Below are 18,075 nucleotides of genomic sequence, written 5' to 3' on the forward strand. Positions count from 1 at the left end.
TTCACCTGCCACTCTCCACAGCTAGAGGGGGAGCAGGGATAATCGTAACACTCAATAAATGTAACTTTGCAACAACAAAAAAAACGTTGTGCAGTGACTGCATTGAGTCTGTACAGTACTTGTACTATAAAATGCTCAACATCTTCCCAAAATAATGGACAAATAGTTTAAATAATGAGTGACATGAATAATACAATAGATAATGAATCATTTTAAATAGTTACATATGATTTTTTTTCCATTTCGGGGCTGTATTTTGGTCACAAATTTCACATTTTTTATTTATTGTTATTTATTTATTACGAATGTAACAGTGAACTCTAAATCAGTGAAAATAAATGCACAGAGATCAACACAGCATCCATTGCAATAACTGTTAGGTATATTAGTTTGTTTATTTTTAGATTTATTTGGTCAATCAAATTTCACATAGTTTTATGCATTTAAAATTTATTAAAATGACCATATTAAATAATTTATTTATTCATGTTTATTAAAAACTTTTGTTTTGCACATTTGTAAACAGTTCCCTTTCAAATGGGAATTCTACAATGCGTCTTGGATGGCCGTTATGGGGACGCCATCAGCATATCCGGTGTCTGTATAACGTGTGAAAATACTCAGATCCTGTTGGTTGGTGACAGTCCATGATGCCATTAGCGGAGCCCCCAGAAGTATAGGAGGACGCCTGTGGCACACGTCATTAGCTTTTTTGTGTTTAGGAGCCATTTGTATTTTTAGCATGTGGTGAAGGCAGGATCACGGAAATTCCTATAGCAAGCATTTAGAAAGTGTGTGCCTCTGTGTCCCAGTTTTTTTGACACCTGTGGGCACACGACCTGTGCATTTATTGCTTGGGAGAGAAGTATGCACATTCAGTGATCAAGGGTTCTGAATGTGGCTATTGTGAGAAATTCACAATAAGAAAGCTCCGTTCATGTTTGTCCCTTTTCTCGAGGGATGTGGGACAAGCATCTGCACGACTTGGGCCCCACAGTTGCCGAAGCAAAGCGAAAGATTCATGCTGCCTTCACGTGCTATTGGAAATGTGCAATTTTTACCTAGGAAACTTGTATTTACGATAATTCTGAGAGCACGTGAAGGCAGCATCAGTCATGGGGATCGCAGGTTGAGCTCACAGAGGAGGTCAAGAAAGGGCCAACCAATCAGATTAGAGTGTTTTCACACGTGCTTCAGACACCGGATATGCTGATGGCGTCCTCATAGCATTCATCCAAGACGCAGTGTCTTGTTCCCCTTCTCTGGGAACCACGGTTACAGTCGTAACCTGAGTCATTTTGTCTTGCTCGCTCACTGTTAAAACCCATCCTTCATTAATTTACTAGATGTGGCAAGTGTTTGAAGATATGTTTTGTGTTGACACACATCAGTTTGGAATATATAATTAACATAATATAAATATATTTTTTCACATTATAGAGGGTTTTAATTTAAAGTGATCACAAAGCACTTTTGCAATTATACAGTGTGGATGTTATGAATGTAACTTTGGCCTTCATAAATGTCTTAATTGTATCTATAAATACTTCTGAATACTTAGTTAAATTTCCCCTAACATGCCAAAGACATTTAAGTTAAACTCTCAAAACATTTTCTGAAAAAAACAAACAAAAAAAAAACAGCAAGAATTTTTGCAAGCTTGTTCCTATATCTCTGACCTAGTGTCTTGTTTTTTATTTCATCTTTACTTTTCTGTGCTCATTTATAATTTTATTCCATCTAGCTTCATTCATTAATGTCTCATTAAGAAAGTCATACAAATGCAAATAGGCCTCCTGTTGACAGAGGAAATGTCTCTTCATTGATCAGCACTGAGCTGATGATACCCCTCAGACTTTTACTGGCTAATTAGGAAAAGAATGAAAAACATTTTTGAGAACTAAAGCGAACTAAAGAAAATGATTCCTTCCCAGCAGTTTTGTGTGTTTCAGTGAGTAACATGACTCAGTGCAGTTATAGTTTGCACTTAGTAATCAAACTGCTGCAGTCAAACTCAATAATCTTCCTTTGAAATTTAGACCAATCAAATTACCAAAAGAATAGTTTTAGAAGAATGCATTAAGCAAGGAATCTGTTTGAATATTACAAGGAAATTGAGTTTGATAATAAATTCCTATGAATCAGAGACCAATGTTTTCAGACTACTCAATAATTACTATGATTATTAATAGCTACATTAGGTAAGTGTTACATTATATGATGTATTAACATGTACATCAAAAAGTGACATCCCATAATTGGCGTTTTATTGTAAAATGTCCTTTAAAGATTACAATGTGTGTTTACTGATGAAAGTGAAGTCAGATGAATAAATGGAGAAAAGCAGGCTCATTATCTGATCTTCCGGAACGATCCTCCTCCTCTGGATGAAAGAAACAGCAAAGCAGAATGATTCTATTCAGTCTCAAGGTTGAGAGCAGCAAGAGATGCGTCAGACTGAGAGCTGTGATGGTGCAATGAATTAGAGAGAGAGAGAGAGAGAGAGAGAGAGAGAGAGAAATTATGTTTGATCAGTGAAAAGGTCTGGGGTTGTCTGAGTGCAGATGGAGGAAATGTGTATGCCAGTGCAACTGTGCACTTTCAAGAAGCAATTACATTTTAACCAGCATATAGGCTTTAAAATCACAGATACTATCATTCAATCTCTTCTACTTAAGGTGGAAGTGCTATATTTGCAGCATCAAGTCAAATCATCACACACATGCATTAGAACAAAGATCAGAAAGCTTTTATGTGTGTATTCTGCATCAGGCATTAAAAACCTGTAATCATGAATGTTAATGTGTGCAGTCTTTGAACTGTAATTTCATAGTAGCACTGCACTGATAAGCAATCAGTGTTCTGACCCGAACCATGTGACGTGTAGGAAGTGCTGAACTTTCCAGTAATGCTTTTTTGGCATTTGTTGTTCTAGTTCCCAGAACTGCACACAAAAAAACAAAGGAATTGGCTTTTAAACTTTACAAAGTGCATTTTTGTGAGGACTCTGAAGTCCAGAGGGCAGCTCTGCCTATTAACTCTGAGTGAAATAAGAGTCCTGAAACTGAAGTTTGCAAGCTTTCTTCCATCTTATGTCTGTGCTAAACTGTTTACAGCTTCCACAAATGCAAAACTGTTTACTGGATTCATAAAATGATGGGGGTTTTTTCTTGTTTGAAGAAAAATAACATGTGTGATGCAGACTTTTACCATTCTTACATAACTTATATATTGATGTGTTTTATGCAGTTGTATTATTTTTCTCTGCAGCAATCATCTGGTTTTGTAAGTGCAAATCAATCCTTGTATTTTGTAAATAACATTTTATGTGTATATGAGCGTGCCATTTTTGTTACAGTATTGTGAATCCACTGTTGAAGCCTCAGTTTTTTTCAAGGGTGCAATCATGGTTTTATACCATTATAAGTATTCAGAGACATTCGTCATTTCACATTGGCCCTAATTCACTCATAGTCAAAAAAAAAAAAAAAGTGGTTGGTCCAGTGTTGGGGAAAGTTACTCTTAAAAGCAACATGTCCTCCAACCAATAGAGTACCTCAGGGATGACGTGTTTTTGTAGGCCACCCCGGAAGTTAGCGGTGCACGGGTTCCCTCGATCGAAAGCCTATGCATTTTTCCCATAGACTTTTGGAAATTCACCAAAAATAAGCTCTGTGTTTAACAAAGGGTTATGACACTTCCACGTTTTGTCTATCAAGATAATCTTTACATGTTAACACAACATTTATACATTTTGAAGCCTAAATAAAGTCCATTTCTAAATAAAGTCCATATAAAAAGCTAACAGTAGGCTATAAACGGACTACAGCACACCATGGTCGCGGATCAAAGTCACCACCACCAAGCTTCCTCAAACTTTATTTAGAACACAACTTTATTTAAAAACATGCTCGCTGATTATGATCTTTTTCATGAGAAATGCTGTCCAAATGTCCTGTTTGACATGATGACGTCTAAAGTCCCCACCAAAGGAAGTAGTCCCTTTTAGCAATTTTGTTAGCAACCACCGTTTTTAAGACACAATAAAGGTTTAAAAAATCACAAGCGGGTTATAACTGGTCTGTTTTATGTCATAGATCAAAACGTGAAAATATTTAGAGGCTTTGTTAACCACAGACCTTATTTCAGGTGATTTAGCAAAAACCCATTCAAAAAACCCATTGACTTCGGGACGATGGAACCGGAAGTCCTAAAATGCTAACTCGCTTCCAGGTTTTGCCTACAAAAACACGTCATCCATGAGGTACTCTATACGCACATATAGATCATTTGTCACTTCCCTGAAATACGACCTATAGGAGCGTTTACTAAAGTTGCACCCCATCGACAACAGGACACTTTCATTTCAATGCATTGTACCGTTTTATCTGCATCATAGTTTGGGTTTCGCATAGCTCAATTGGTAAAGCATTGCAATATACAACAATATGCAATCATGTGATCGTGGGTTTGATCCCAGGGAACGCATGTACTCATAAAGTGTATATGCACTATCACTAAGGGTAGGTTTAGGGTTGGGGTAGGTGTTGGTGTAGTCATTAATAATAAAAAAAAAAAGAGTTTTGCTAAATGGAAATAATGTCTTATAGGGTCCTATAAGACAGTCTCTTTAAAAGTAATGCATTACAATATTGCATTACTCCCTAAAAAAGTAACTAACTGTGTTACTTAGTTACTTTTTATGAAAAGTAATGCATTACGTTATTTTTGCTTTACTTTTTCTCACCTGGGCTGGGCTGGGCTGGGCTTGCTTGTTGTTGTTGTTGTTGTTGTTGTTGTTTTATAACAACAAAAAAAGTTAAATTTTTTGGCAAATGTTAAGGCCCTTTCACACCAAAAGTGAAATGAATAAGCCTCAGGCTGAAGGAAATGCATAGTTACACCTGTACAGTAGAGGGCACAGCTCAAACAAACCTTTCAGCTGTGCTGCCGTTCTGGATTAAATTAAAGAATAAGATACAGGAGAAGGAAGTTCAACACTCTTATTTCTAAATCTAATCTAAAGTAATTTTTGCTTATTAATATGGTTGAATTAGATGATTGAAGGTCAGCATCAGAGACATTGGTCCATAAAGTGAGATTAAATACATAAAGTATATTTATGTAATTTAATATAGTTAATTATTACAGGTTTGCATGAAATTATGAAATTTATTTTGACTGTTTTTATTCATTTTGAGGAACACTGAATGTTTTTGTGCAAGTGAGATGAGTAAGGCATGTTCACATTTAGTCTAGAACTACAATAACCATCATGTTTACACAGCACACACATCACCTCTGCACTTTATTTCTCTCAACAAGGGGACAGGAGAGCTGTCAGTCAATAAATGTGAAGTAACTTAGATATTTTGTTGTAAATTGAAAAAAGTAATGTGTTACTTTACTAGTTACTTGAAAAAGTAATCTGATTATGTAACTCAAGTTACTTGTAATGCGTTACCCCCAACACTGGGTTGGTCTAAGGCAGCCTTGCTTTTTATGTGTGACCTTATTATGGTCAGCATGTGCCAAATACAAACCTTTATCACAAGGTAATGACATCTTCTCACAAGAACGTTCAGGCCTCCTCTGTATTTATATTTAATCTGCTGTTCTAGGTGTCTGCTCAGGGAAACACCTCAAAGCTTCTTCACACATCCAGTCAGCTCTGCAAGGGCAGGTATGTGGCACTAATGAGCTGCTGTGTGTCTAAGCTTCTAATGAACCGCAATTAGAGTCGTCTGCTGTTCTCTGGTCCTTACAGAAGATACATCTCCATTTAGTCAGCATGAGACAGAAGTTATGATAGTCTTTTCTTCCCTATTGATATAGTGAAACAAATTCTTAAAGGGTTAGTTCACCCAAAAATGAAAATAATGTCATTTATTACTCACGTTCCACACCCGTAAGACCTTCGTTCATCTTCGGAACACAAATTGAGATATTTTTGTTGAAATCCGATGGCTCAGTGAGGCCTACATAGGGAGCAATGACATTTCCTCTCTCAAGATCCATACTAAAAACATGATATATAAGCTTCGGAGCATAATGAATCAGCGTATCGAATCATGATTCGGATCGCGTGTCAAACCGCCAAACTGCTGAAATCACGTGACTTTGGCGCTCCGAACCGCTGATTCGACACGCTGATTCATAACGTTCCGAAGCTTCCTGAAGCAGTGTTTTGAAATCGGCCATCACTATATAAGTCGTTATTTTGTTTTTTTTGGCACACCAAAAATATTCTCGTTGCTTTATAATATTAATATTGAACCACTGTACTCACATGAACTGATTTAAATATGTTTTTAGTACATTAATGGATCTTGAGAGAGGAAATGTCATTGCTCCCTATGTAGGCCTCACGGAGCCATCGGATTTCAACAAAAATATCTTAATTTGTGTTCCGAAGATTAACGAAGGTCTTACGGGTGTGGAACGGCATGAGGGTGAGTAATAAATGACAGAATTTTCATTTTGGGGTGAATTAACCCTTTAAACAAGACAAAATGAGGGACTTGTTGTGCTATTGCTGTGATCTCATGTGAGTGACAGATTGTTCCATGCATTAATTGATAAAAAATAATGATGTGCACGGATTAATCTTTTATAATAAATACTGCAATATTCCATGAAAAACAAGAACTGTCAGTTGAATTCATGGTGACTTTTGCTTCTCTCATTTGTGAGTCACTGTGGATAACTCCTCATTGACTAACTATAATGTCTGTTGATCACAGTATATTTACTCATGAGCATCCTATGGCCTATGACTAATTTACTTTTAATGGATTTTTCAGACATGTTGTCATCACAACTAATTACTGTGTTAGCAAAGATTGTGACTTAAAAAGTCACCACTAATGATTTACTATGAACCGCTAATTAATTATATGTTATGGATGAAGCGCTAAGAACATGTTCAACGTCAATGAATCACACACATTGAGGAATACATTCCAGTTAAATGCAAGCTCTTCACTAGACGAGCGCACATACTATTTATTTTGAGATAATGTAATAATTTGTAGCACATGTAATCATGCCAGTCATATCCCTTATCGCTCCACTTCTATGGAATGCTCTGAGATCCATCAGGCAGGCTTCAGTCCTGACTCATGGCTATTTCTGTGCAACTCGAACATACACAAACATAACCTAGGACTCTGCAGTGCTGCAAGGCTATAAATGGCTCATAGTAGATGACTAGAAATTCTTCTGAACTTCCTCTGAGCACATATTATTGGGAACGTATCCACTGCACTTATTTCCAATTGCCCTGAGAGTTGAACCTGCTCTTGTCCGCTGTGCTGACTCTCCTCTTGTGATTCTGTTGGCTCATGCGCGCCCTCTACGGGACAAACTGTGGACTTACCTTTTGATTATTTATGTCATGGCTGTTTAACTACTGAATTTAATTATGTATTGTCATATTTGAACTTGAAGAACTTCAACCTCTCATTCCCCTTCATTTCTCTTCTTCTTTCTCACCCTATCCACCCGTTCACCTCTCTCTGACACTCTCACACAGAGAGGTGTGACTGTGTTTGTGGCTAACTATAAGACTGCTGAGGTGTACTGTTTGTGGGTCATTCCTGTTATGCAGTAGTTTTTTGTCTCCATCAACCTTCTTAGAAATAGAAATATTACAGGTACTTCTTCATGTTTTCCCATAATCAAAATGTTTCAAGCAATATTCTTGAGAATATTGTATTAATTGATAAGTTACAGTGGTTTCATATGCCCTTAATTTTATTTTCCTTCCTGTTAGTCATTTGTAACATCCCTTTAACCAAAGCCATTTCCTCAATGACATCATTCTCCAGGATGTGACATCATTTTGGTAGCAAAACAACAACACAAAATAAGTATTAGCAATGGATTTGATGAATTGTCTTGTTTTGTGTTTTGTGTTATGAGTTGGATTTACTATAAAACAATGTATCTTGCTTGATAAAATTTAACTTGCTGGTTAAAAATGATCCAAAATCAGATTTTGAGCTAGTACATAACCAGCCAGTGTTCAAAACTATCTCCTTACCTTAGCTTGTAATAATGTTTTCTAATTCGAGTGGTACTGGTAGGTTTCAGCGGGAAATTCAAGCATGCCGCCGTTCATCTTTGCATCATTACGTCACGTCTGTTTACATGAAGAAGGAGTCCCAGCTAGTAGGCTATATTGCATGTGAGGATGCTGCAGGTGGCAGATCATTTATAGCCTTTTCTCACAGCAGCTGGAATAATTAAACGTATCATTTTAATGGCGGATTGTATGGTATGACAAATGGACACTTAGGGATTAGACTGTACAGACTGTATTTTGGTCATACTTCCAAGACTACAAGCTGTGATTCCGAAGTACCTGTACAGTATCCACCGGTGCGGTGACTGACAGCCACATATTCCCCTCAAAACATTAGATTCATCCACACTGAGGAGCCGTGTCGATGCACAACCCATGTAAAGATGAAAATTCTGCAATTAACTGCAATTGTTTCAAATAACTGCAACGGTTTCAAACAGAGATGGCGACAAAGAGGTAAAACTAACGGACTGCAGCTTTAAAGTCTATTATTATAGAAATTTGTCCTTACATTAAAACAAATATAACTACAACTAATAATTAAAGTGCCCCTATTATGGAATTTTGGAAATTACCTTTCATGTAGTGTGTAACATAGCTCTGAGTGAATGAAAACATCCTGCAAAGTTTTAAATCTGTAAGTGCACCGCATATAAAGTTATTGTCTCTCAAAAGTAAGAGTCGACTCTGAGTCAATTAAACGAGTCGTTTGTAAAATGAATTCCAAGCTGTTTTGTTGTGACATCACAACGAAACATTAGCATATTGCCCGCCCAGTTATTGCACACGCAGATGCCAGTGAAAATTCATTTTTTCAACAATACCACAGCAGTACAATCTTTTGTTGTGTTACAGTCATTTTACTGACGACTGCTTCTCAAACCTCGGGGAGTTTAATGCAGGATTCACAAAATGCTTGGTCTTAAAATATGGATCAATGCCCAGTTTATTTGGACCAGCTTGCTCCTCTGAATCTCAACCTGTAAGTATGATTAATAAATGATGTTTATATTTTCTAGCAATCGTTCAAAGTTCGTAGTTTTGTATGCTATGTTGTGTAACGAACACCCTACCCTAACCGGCTAACTCACATTTCTCTAGTTCTGCTATTCAGATGTGGGTCCAATATTGTCTAAAAACGTTAATGCAGCTTGTCTGTCTTATTACTTGGAGTAATGATCAAGGATGTAATGTAATGCATTATCAGCTTTTCACGTTTGTGCTCGGCTAATGTGGGAGTTTACAACATAGTTGTGGGCTCAGTTCACTTACATAACTGCAAAACATAACTTTTTTCCTCTGCGTTTTTATTATTACAGTAGAGTGGAGCTCTATCTGTATTGTAATAGGATGTTAAGATGCTAGTCCGCGCTAACTAATTGAAGTATTCTTTCTGTAAACAGTAAACACCCGTTGTAATGTCAAACAATGATATAGCCATTTTTTACTTTGTTAGTTATGACGAAAAAGTCTGTGTACACATCTGGCCTTAATGTTTATCTTATGTTAGAGGTTTTCAGCTTCACTTGGCATTCTAAAACAGTTCCCACAGGTGCACCTACATAAAGTATAACAGTGACGCTGCTACCACGTCTTATAAATAACACAAACTAAGGTGACACTTACCATAGAGAAACGTCCTGCTCCAGTCGTAATTGCAAATCAGTTTCTGGACTATTTCAGACGTTTCATCATCGGACTCAGGCTCGGATTGATACGGTAAAATCGATGCTATCTTTTCTGTCCATACATTGTATACAATGTCTTTCGAATTGATGGGCGCACAGTGCGCACAGTAGACCAATCACAAAGGATTGGGCCATCTGACCAATCAGAGCAGTGTAGGCTCACGGAAAGGAGGGGTTTAGAGAGACTGATTCTTTGAACTGCTTCTAATGAATCGTTTACAAATCATTGAGAACTGAGGTGACATTAAATGTATAAGAAAACAAAAGTGTTTTTTGACCATGCATGCATGGTTCTGTTGTAGGAGACTCCCAAAACAATATTAGAAACCTTAAAAAAGGCATAATAGGGGCACTTTAACATTAAAAACAGCAAGAATCATAAAGTGTACATGGGAAACTTTCACACAGAACTATATTCATGTTTTTGTTTTATTGTTTTTAGGTCATCGTTGCAGTTGCATTACCAGATAATGTTGGGTATAGGCTTACATTTAGTTTAAGCATTAGAGAGCAGTGTGAGGAAAAATACATTTAGTCAGAGAACTTGAGTCACATCATCATCTCCATGATCGTTATCATTAGCATGTCATGAGCATCACATGACTGGAAAGAGCATGTTATTGTGTTATGACAGTAATCCAGGCCTTTGTCAGTCGGTTAATTGTTTTAGCTAAAAGTTAGTCATTATTCACTTACTCTCAGTATTTTTCCAAAAAAAAAAAAAATGAAAAGACAGCAAATGGGTTTGGAACATCATGGTGGTGAGAAAATAATGATATAATTTTCTTTTTTTGGGTATAACTATCCCTTTAGAAATAGAATCCCACTTAAATTGCAGCTTTAAGAACAGTTTTCCTCTCCAGTTTTCAGTTCTGAATTAAATATACAGTGACATTGGCAAGGTTATTTTCAAAGGAACAGACTTTAGATGAAAGAATTTAAGTGGTGTAAAATAGAGCTAATACAATAGTGTCCCAGAGGGAGTGAAGTGGAGAGAGTTTTAGCAGAATCATCTGCTATTTCAGGTTGAAGTCACAGGAAATGGATGCGACCTCCAAAGTAGTAGGATTAGGGTTGCCAACTTCAGCAAAGAAAAATAAGGGGCAGTCTTGGTTCATTATAGGAAAATAAGAGACAGTATGAGGGACACTCAAATAATTTGTGCTGTACCATATGGTGTATGTCATTTCAAGTTTATATCCTTGTATCCAAATATCCTTGGTTTGATTATAAAGACAAGGCTATACTTTTACAAATTAAATAAGATAAAACAGACATGCAATTACATGTGATATGAACAATTTACATTTACATGACAATAAAATAGCAGCTATATCTGATATTCTTTCACAGTCTTCTATTAAACACTAACTCCAATTAATATTTACACAAAACAGTTAGCATTAACTTAGCAAGCCATATCTATATATATACAGAGACCCATAAAACACTCCTATAATAAGGAAAGAATTCAATCATTGCTGCACTGCATCTCTAACTGTGTAATATGTGTGTGTCTGTGTGAAGAACAACGACTCCAGTGAAAACACTTTCCTGGATATTAATCTTTGATACTTGATATTTAACAAAATAGAGGAAAGCTGCACAGATTTGTTTTAACGGTTTCATATTTACCAATCAGAGTTGGGTCTGTTTGGTTGTCATAGCAACTGGGTCTTGCAGCCTTGCAGGTGTTTTGTGTTGTCCTGAATTCTGGTTCTGTTCTGTCCTACAGCGGGCCAGTGAAAACAAGATCCACCCATCAGTGTGTTTGTGTTCAGGCCCAGGACCTGCTGCTGCACTGAAGCACAGGGTCAGAATCTGATCTGGGATCAGATCCAGGCCAGTAAACTTTAAGACCCCCTTTACACAATGTGTTCATGTGACTGGAATGTAATAATCCATCTATTCAGAAGTGTGTTCTGTTCTTGTCAGGATTTGTATGACAAGCAAAGTCCAAAATTACCTTTTTGCCACATCAAACAATGGCAGGTGAACTGAGAATATTTACTGAGAGGGAAACTGTTTTTAAAGCTACACTTGATGTGGGTTTCAATTCATGTTTAAAAGGATAGTTTAGATTCCCCCCAACCCCCTCCACCATCATTTTGTTCCAAACCCATTTGCTGTAATGAAAAAAACTGTGGAGCATGGAAAAAATATTGAGATTAAGTAAATAATGATTACATTTTAAAAATGTCTTCAATTAAAATTATATATATACCATCCAACTTTTTATTCACTCTCCAAAGGCAAGTTTTTTTCTGCATTTGGAACTTGCAGAGTATTCATTTTGGACTCTGATTGCAGTCAGAAGCCAATACAAAATGTTAATTGCATAAAATTATTATATTCTTCTATCAAAGCAAGAGTTCATAATAAAGATGATAAAGATGGTCTACTGTTTTTGTTAAAATCAGTCTTTGAATATCAGTGTTGAATACTGAATACAAACATTACATTACTAATGGCAAAGCTCTATTGAGTCCAAAGGAAATATTATGGAAAATCAGTGCAAGTGATTGTATATTAGGTGAATAAACTTGAGTTGAGTTATGCAAAAACTTCAAGGCCTTTAAAGTTGACCGTGAGCCTGAGAGTTACAGTCTGTATGTGTTTGTGTGATTGACAAGTGCAGAGCGCACCCAAAAAAGTCAAAACCATTCAAAATCAAAAAGACAAACCATTCGGTTTTTATTAAAAATCCACATTGTTTTTGCTTACGTAGACAAGGGCTCAAAAAACATTTTTGAAGTGGTTTCTTAAGTCATCACTGTGCATTAAGTGGCTCTAAAGGTTCTTGGATTGGCTTGTGCAAAGCATTATATAGCACTTAAGAGTATTTATTTTGTGCAATGATTATCATAAAAACTGTAAATACTAAGAGTTTTAAGTCTTTTAAACTTGCATGGCATCTAAAATTGTCTTACATTCTGTTATGTTCTAAATTCTCATTCTGCAATATTTTACCTTCAATAACACTGCATAGACGCTTTAAAACATTTACCTATTTTTTAAGCTTTAGCTGAAATTTGTGTGTTCCTTATTCCCCTGCCCTGTGCACCGATCAGTACAAAAGATTCCAAGATAAAATATGAATATCTTTAAAACCTTCACAACAATCATTGATACATGGGCCAAATTGTGATGGCTAGATGACTGGGTCAGAGCATCCAAAACTGCAGCTCTTGTGGGGTGTTCCTGGTCTGCAGTGGTCAGTATCTGTCAAAAATGGTCCAAGGAAGGAACAGTGGTGAACTGGTGCTGAAAGCGCCAACAGTGGGCACGTGAGCATCAGAACTGGACCACGGAGCAATGGAAGAAGGTGGCCTGGTCTGATGAATCACGTTTTCTTTTACATCACGTGGATGGCCCATGGCCGGGTGCGTGTGTGTCACTTACCTGGGAAACACATGGCACCAGGATGCACTATGGGAAGAAGGCAAGCCGGCGGAGGCAGTGTGATGCTTTGGGCAATGTTCTGCTGGGAAACCTTGGGTCCTGCCATCCATGTGGATGTTACTTTGACACGTACCACCTACCTAAGCATTGTTGCAGACCATGTACACCCTTTCATGGAAACTGTATTCCCTGGTGGCTTTGGCCTCTTTCAGCAGGATAATGTGCCATGCCACAAAGCAAAAAATGGTTCAGGAATGGTTTGAGGAGCACAACAACGAGTTTGAGGTGTTGACTTGGCCTCCAAATTCCCCAAATCTCAATCCAATAGACCATCTGATCCATGGAGGCCCCACCTCGCAACTTACAAGACTTAAAGGATCTGCTGCTAACATCTTGGTGCCAGATACCACCGCACACCTTTAGGGGTCTAGTGGAGTCCATGCCTCGACAGGTCAGGGCTGTTTTGGCAGCAAAATGGGGACCAACATAATATTAGAAAGGTGGTCATAATGTTATGCCTGATTGGTGTATAATCTATCACACATGGAAACACGTGCTGAGGTGCAAGCACAGTATTCGTCTGAACACATGAACGCTCTGAATAGGCCATTCATTTTGGTGACATGCACACACATGGATTCTGCAGCTATGAAAATACCAGCAACATGTATATCTGTGTCTGCATAAGCAATCTGTCAATGTTTTGTTTTCTGAGAGTCTGTTAACCAGAAGAGTTTAATGAATTTGCTCAGACTTTAAAGCACTTTCTGTCTTGGTTTCTACTTTTAAGTCTATCCAAACATTGATCGAAACTCCATAACACTTCTTACACACCTCAATAAGTCCAAAGGAAGACAGACAGCTGGTGAGTAGAGCCACACACAGACAAACAAACATACTTTGACATAAAAACACACTCAATGATATGAATTTTGGCCATCTGTCTTTTTGGATCTCAAACAAAGTATTCTTAGGTTTAACACAGCAACAACAACACACTTTTTGCATTACAATCATTCTGATATCGAAAACAGTTCTCCAATATGGCATTGGGTTCCCTGTCAAGGGTCTTGTTGATTTAGACAAACCCTGTAAGCATTGACCATGACCACTGACCGTGATCTCCCAATCTGGAGACCATCAGTGGAAGCCATGCTAACAGAAACATTATTCTTCCCTTTCCTCTGGGAGTGCTGGACACCGTGACAAACCTACAAGTGATCTTTGCCTTTGGCCTCATCTGACAGCCTCCAAATGCTCTTGAATGCTTCTATTTCCAGAGCTCTTGTGGGCTGTTAGTCTGAAGGCTAACTTAAAAGCAGCGGTGGCTTTATTCAGCTACATGAGCCAAAAACAATCCCACACTAAGTTGCGAGGATGCTCAATACTGTACTTACCATCTCAAAATATTCATTAAGGTGTCACAGTGGCCCTCCATTACAAACAGACGGCTTCCAAAGTGTTCATCTAAAGTCATATATTTAGCCTTCTAGTAGATATATAGTGCAGAGGACTGTATTTATTGCTGTGATCTGGTTCTGCACTCAGGGCTGGAGGCCAAACACATGAACTGATACTGATTTAGGATCAGGTTCCTTTATGTGGCCAATATGGAAACTGATTTTAGATCAGCAATTCACACTAAAAGATCATATAACTCACACAGACATGTTAATGAGTTTTTCTATAGGTAGAGCACTTCAGGTTTAGACGCTTAAGCAATAGTTGGATTTAGTTTAACAGGGTTTACATGTGGAGAAGACTGGGATTGTTTTGACGGGCAAAACAAAGAACGGTCCTTTCACAGGGGAGAGTAAGGATTTATAACCCTATTCTTTATGTCTAACTGCAGATGTTGTGTGTGACAGAGAGATAGAAAAGATTTTTTTTTCCTTAGCTTATATCACGATTCTGTAATTTTACACTATAACAATCTGATGACATCTGTTGTATTGCATATCTGTAGTGAATGTTGTCAAAGAACACAGAGGTTTTAAAAAGACAGTTCACCAAAAATGAAAATTGTATCATTATTTCTTCACCCTCAAGTCATTACAAACAAAAGAAGATATTTTGAAGAATGTTTCAGTTGTTTTTGTCAAGTCAGTGGGGTCCAAACCAGCATGTTCCACAGAAGAAAGAACCTCATAAAGGTTTGTGACAGTAAATGAGTACAGAATTGTCATTTTTGAGTGAACTATACCTTTAAGTCTAAATCATTCCTTGTGCAAAAAGAAGTGTGCTTAATTGTATTGAATGTGCACTTGTATATTTCAAATCTGAAAAGTATATACTTTTAAAAGCTGTACTTGCAGATAAAATAATATCAATTAAAAAATAAAAGGGCACTTAGAGAGTACACTTTTCTTAACACATTTAAAAAGTACATTAATAAGTAAATTAGTAAAAGTATGCTAAAGTGTACTTCTTTTCCACAGAGGTATGTATCATTTTTACAGTGCATACTAAACACTGAGGGGCCATTTTCACAGAAAATCCATTTCAAAGCAAGACAATATAAGACCCTAGGCACAGGAAATTAGACTTTTTTTTAATTTTGTACCCCCTCCAGATTGTTGCCATGGATGCTGACCTAGATTATTCAAAATCTGTCAGCATTAGTAATCATCATTGAGAAACAGATTTTATGCTTATTCTGCTCACAATAAAACATATTTCCTCTGTGAATCTGCAAAACCTCTGTTTGCTGTTTCTGGGGTCTTTGGTGACTCAGTTTGATCCATTTAGTCAGAAGCTGTAATTGTATTTGACAGGAAATGACATAGGAAATGTCCTAGATGTGGTTTAATACCTCCGCTTGCTATTTATCAATAGTTAAATAGATGAATTATCATCATTAATATAAAAACCTGATGCATATCCGGTTGTCTTCTGGGAAGTTCAGCAATCTGTTTATCAGCCATCAGATACCTCATGTTTGAGCACTCCAAAAGAAGTGTCAGGAGATACAGTGACTACAGAGAGAAAAATGACACAGGAGAGAAATCCATCACTTGTACTGGTGAGAATATACATGGCAGGTTTCCACAAGCTCTCTGTGTGTGTGTATGTGTGTGTATATGTGTCAGTGTCAGTTCTGGAGCAGATGCATTGAGTTGTCGTGTAGTTACACTGCCATCAAGTGTTGATGTTTGGAGTTGCAATACAATATACAAACTCTAGTGATTCTGTGCAAACCCACAGAGTGGAAACATTCTCCAGCATCCCTCTAATGTTCCCTGAATGCCCTGCTCTCTCCACTGTGGGATGTAAATAACCTCAGAGATGGTCTCCCAGTCCTGCTGTAAGGAAATGCCTTTAGTTTGACTCTGCTCCAGAAAACTCACTGTCTGTATTAGTTTGTGTGTCTGTCTGATTGAGTGAGTGCAGCTGAAAGCATTTTAAAGAAAAAGCAGTGAAACTAGTGTAATCATGTTTGCTAGTAGATCTAAAGTGAGGAGCTTTCTTTACTGATGCTAAGGTCAAGGGTTCAATTCCAAGGGAATACACAAGTTGGTAAAATGTACACCTTCAATGCATTAGTTGCTTACAGCATTTCCAAAATTAATGAATAAAATATAGCTGCAAGCAGCGATGACGGGCCCAAGCCCAGGTGCCACCGCCACCCTGGAGGCTTTAGGGAGGCTTTTAACTCGGTGGATGAAAAGGATTATGTCAAGATATGAGACTCTTCCTGTTTCCCTTTTCTGACATTATTTTAATCCCTCGCCATGGCAACACCATTCAATATATTCAATATCTGTTCACAATTTATCATCTTTATTGTTTTGGCATCATGTTGAAAAAGTTTGGTGTAAATCATATAAACTGCCTAGGAGTAGTCATTTAAAATTCAGAGCCTGATTTTTCAAAAAATCCTCATTCAAACCAAAATAGCCGACTTCCTGTTGGTCAGAGGTAATGACTGTAAATTAGAAAGTTGTCCAGCTTGAAGAGAACAATATATGTACCGAGTTTAGTAACTGTAGGTAAAACTAGTAAAACTACAGTGACTGTAGGTAAACTAACACATCTCTGCCAAAGAGGTCAACAGGCCCAAAAACTGGTTTAAGTAAAATTTACTTGTGTCTTCTCCCACTTTCATTCCTAAGAACTGCATTTATATGCACAATAATATTCCAATATTAATCAGATTCAGAAGAATATGGTCATATGGTTGCTTACATACGTATATCTAAGCACATTAACCTGGCAATAACCAGGTTAAATCAATATTTTTGGTTTCTATAAATTTGATTGCAACATCTGACATATGCTTGTATCCACTGTGAACGTTCATTTATTTTGGCACATATAAAAACATAGATTGCAAAGGTTATTCTGTATGATATTCGATAAAGACAGCTGTGAAAAGTAAAGATATAAAGTAACATTTCTGGAGCAAGGATTTTTTTTAACATTTTGCGAGTCGTCACACTCAGTGTTGGTGGTAACGCATTACAAGTAACTTGAGTTAAGTAATCAGATTACTTTTTTCAAGTAACAAGTAAAGTAATGCATTACTTTTAAATTTACAACAAAATATTTACTTTTAGTTACTTTTTCAAACACAAGTTAATTTGTTTTCCCATGTATACAGTGTGTACTTTTAGTAACTTTCCCCAACTCTGGTCACACTATGTTTACATTTTTATTTACACATTCATATTTGTGCTATTGTATGAACATGAATGAGAATTAAGAGTTATTAAATCATTCTTTAAAATGTTAAAATGTATCACAATAAATGAGAAGACTAAGCATCTCCTCAGGAATATTTCAGTAGCTGTGGAGCATCTAAATATTTTTAAAAGAAAGATTTAACCAGAGTAAAGAAGTTAATTAGGAAATGATGTGCACGTAAACATGGTCACTGTCTCACTCTGACTCCCTCTCTCT

Source organism: Ctenopharyngodon idella, chromosome 20, assembly GCF_019924925.1.
Source record: "Ctenopharyngodon idella isolate HZGC_01 chromosome 20, HZGC01, whole genome shotgun sequence".
In the NCBI taxonomy this organism is placed as follows: domain Eukaryota; kingdom Metazoa; phylum Chordata; class Actinopteri; order Cypriniformes; family Xenocyprididae; genus Ctenopharyngodon; species Ctenopharyngodon idella.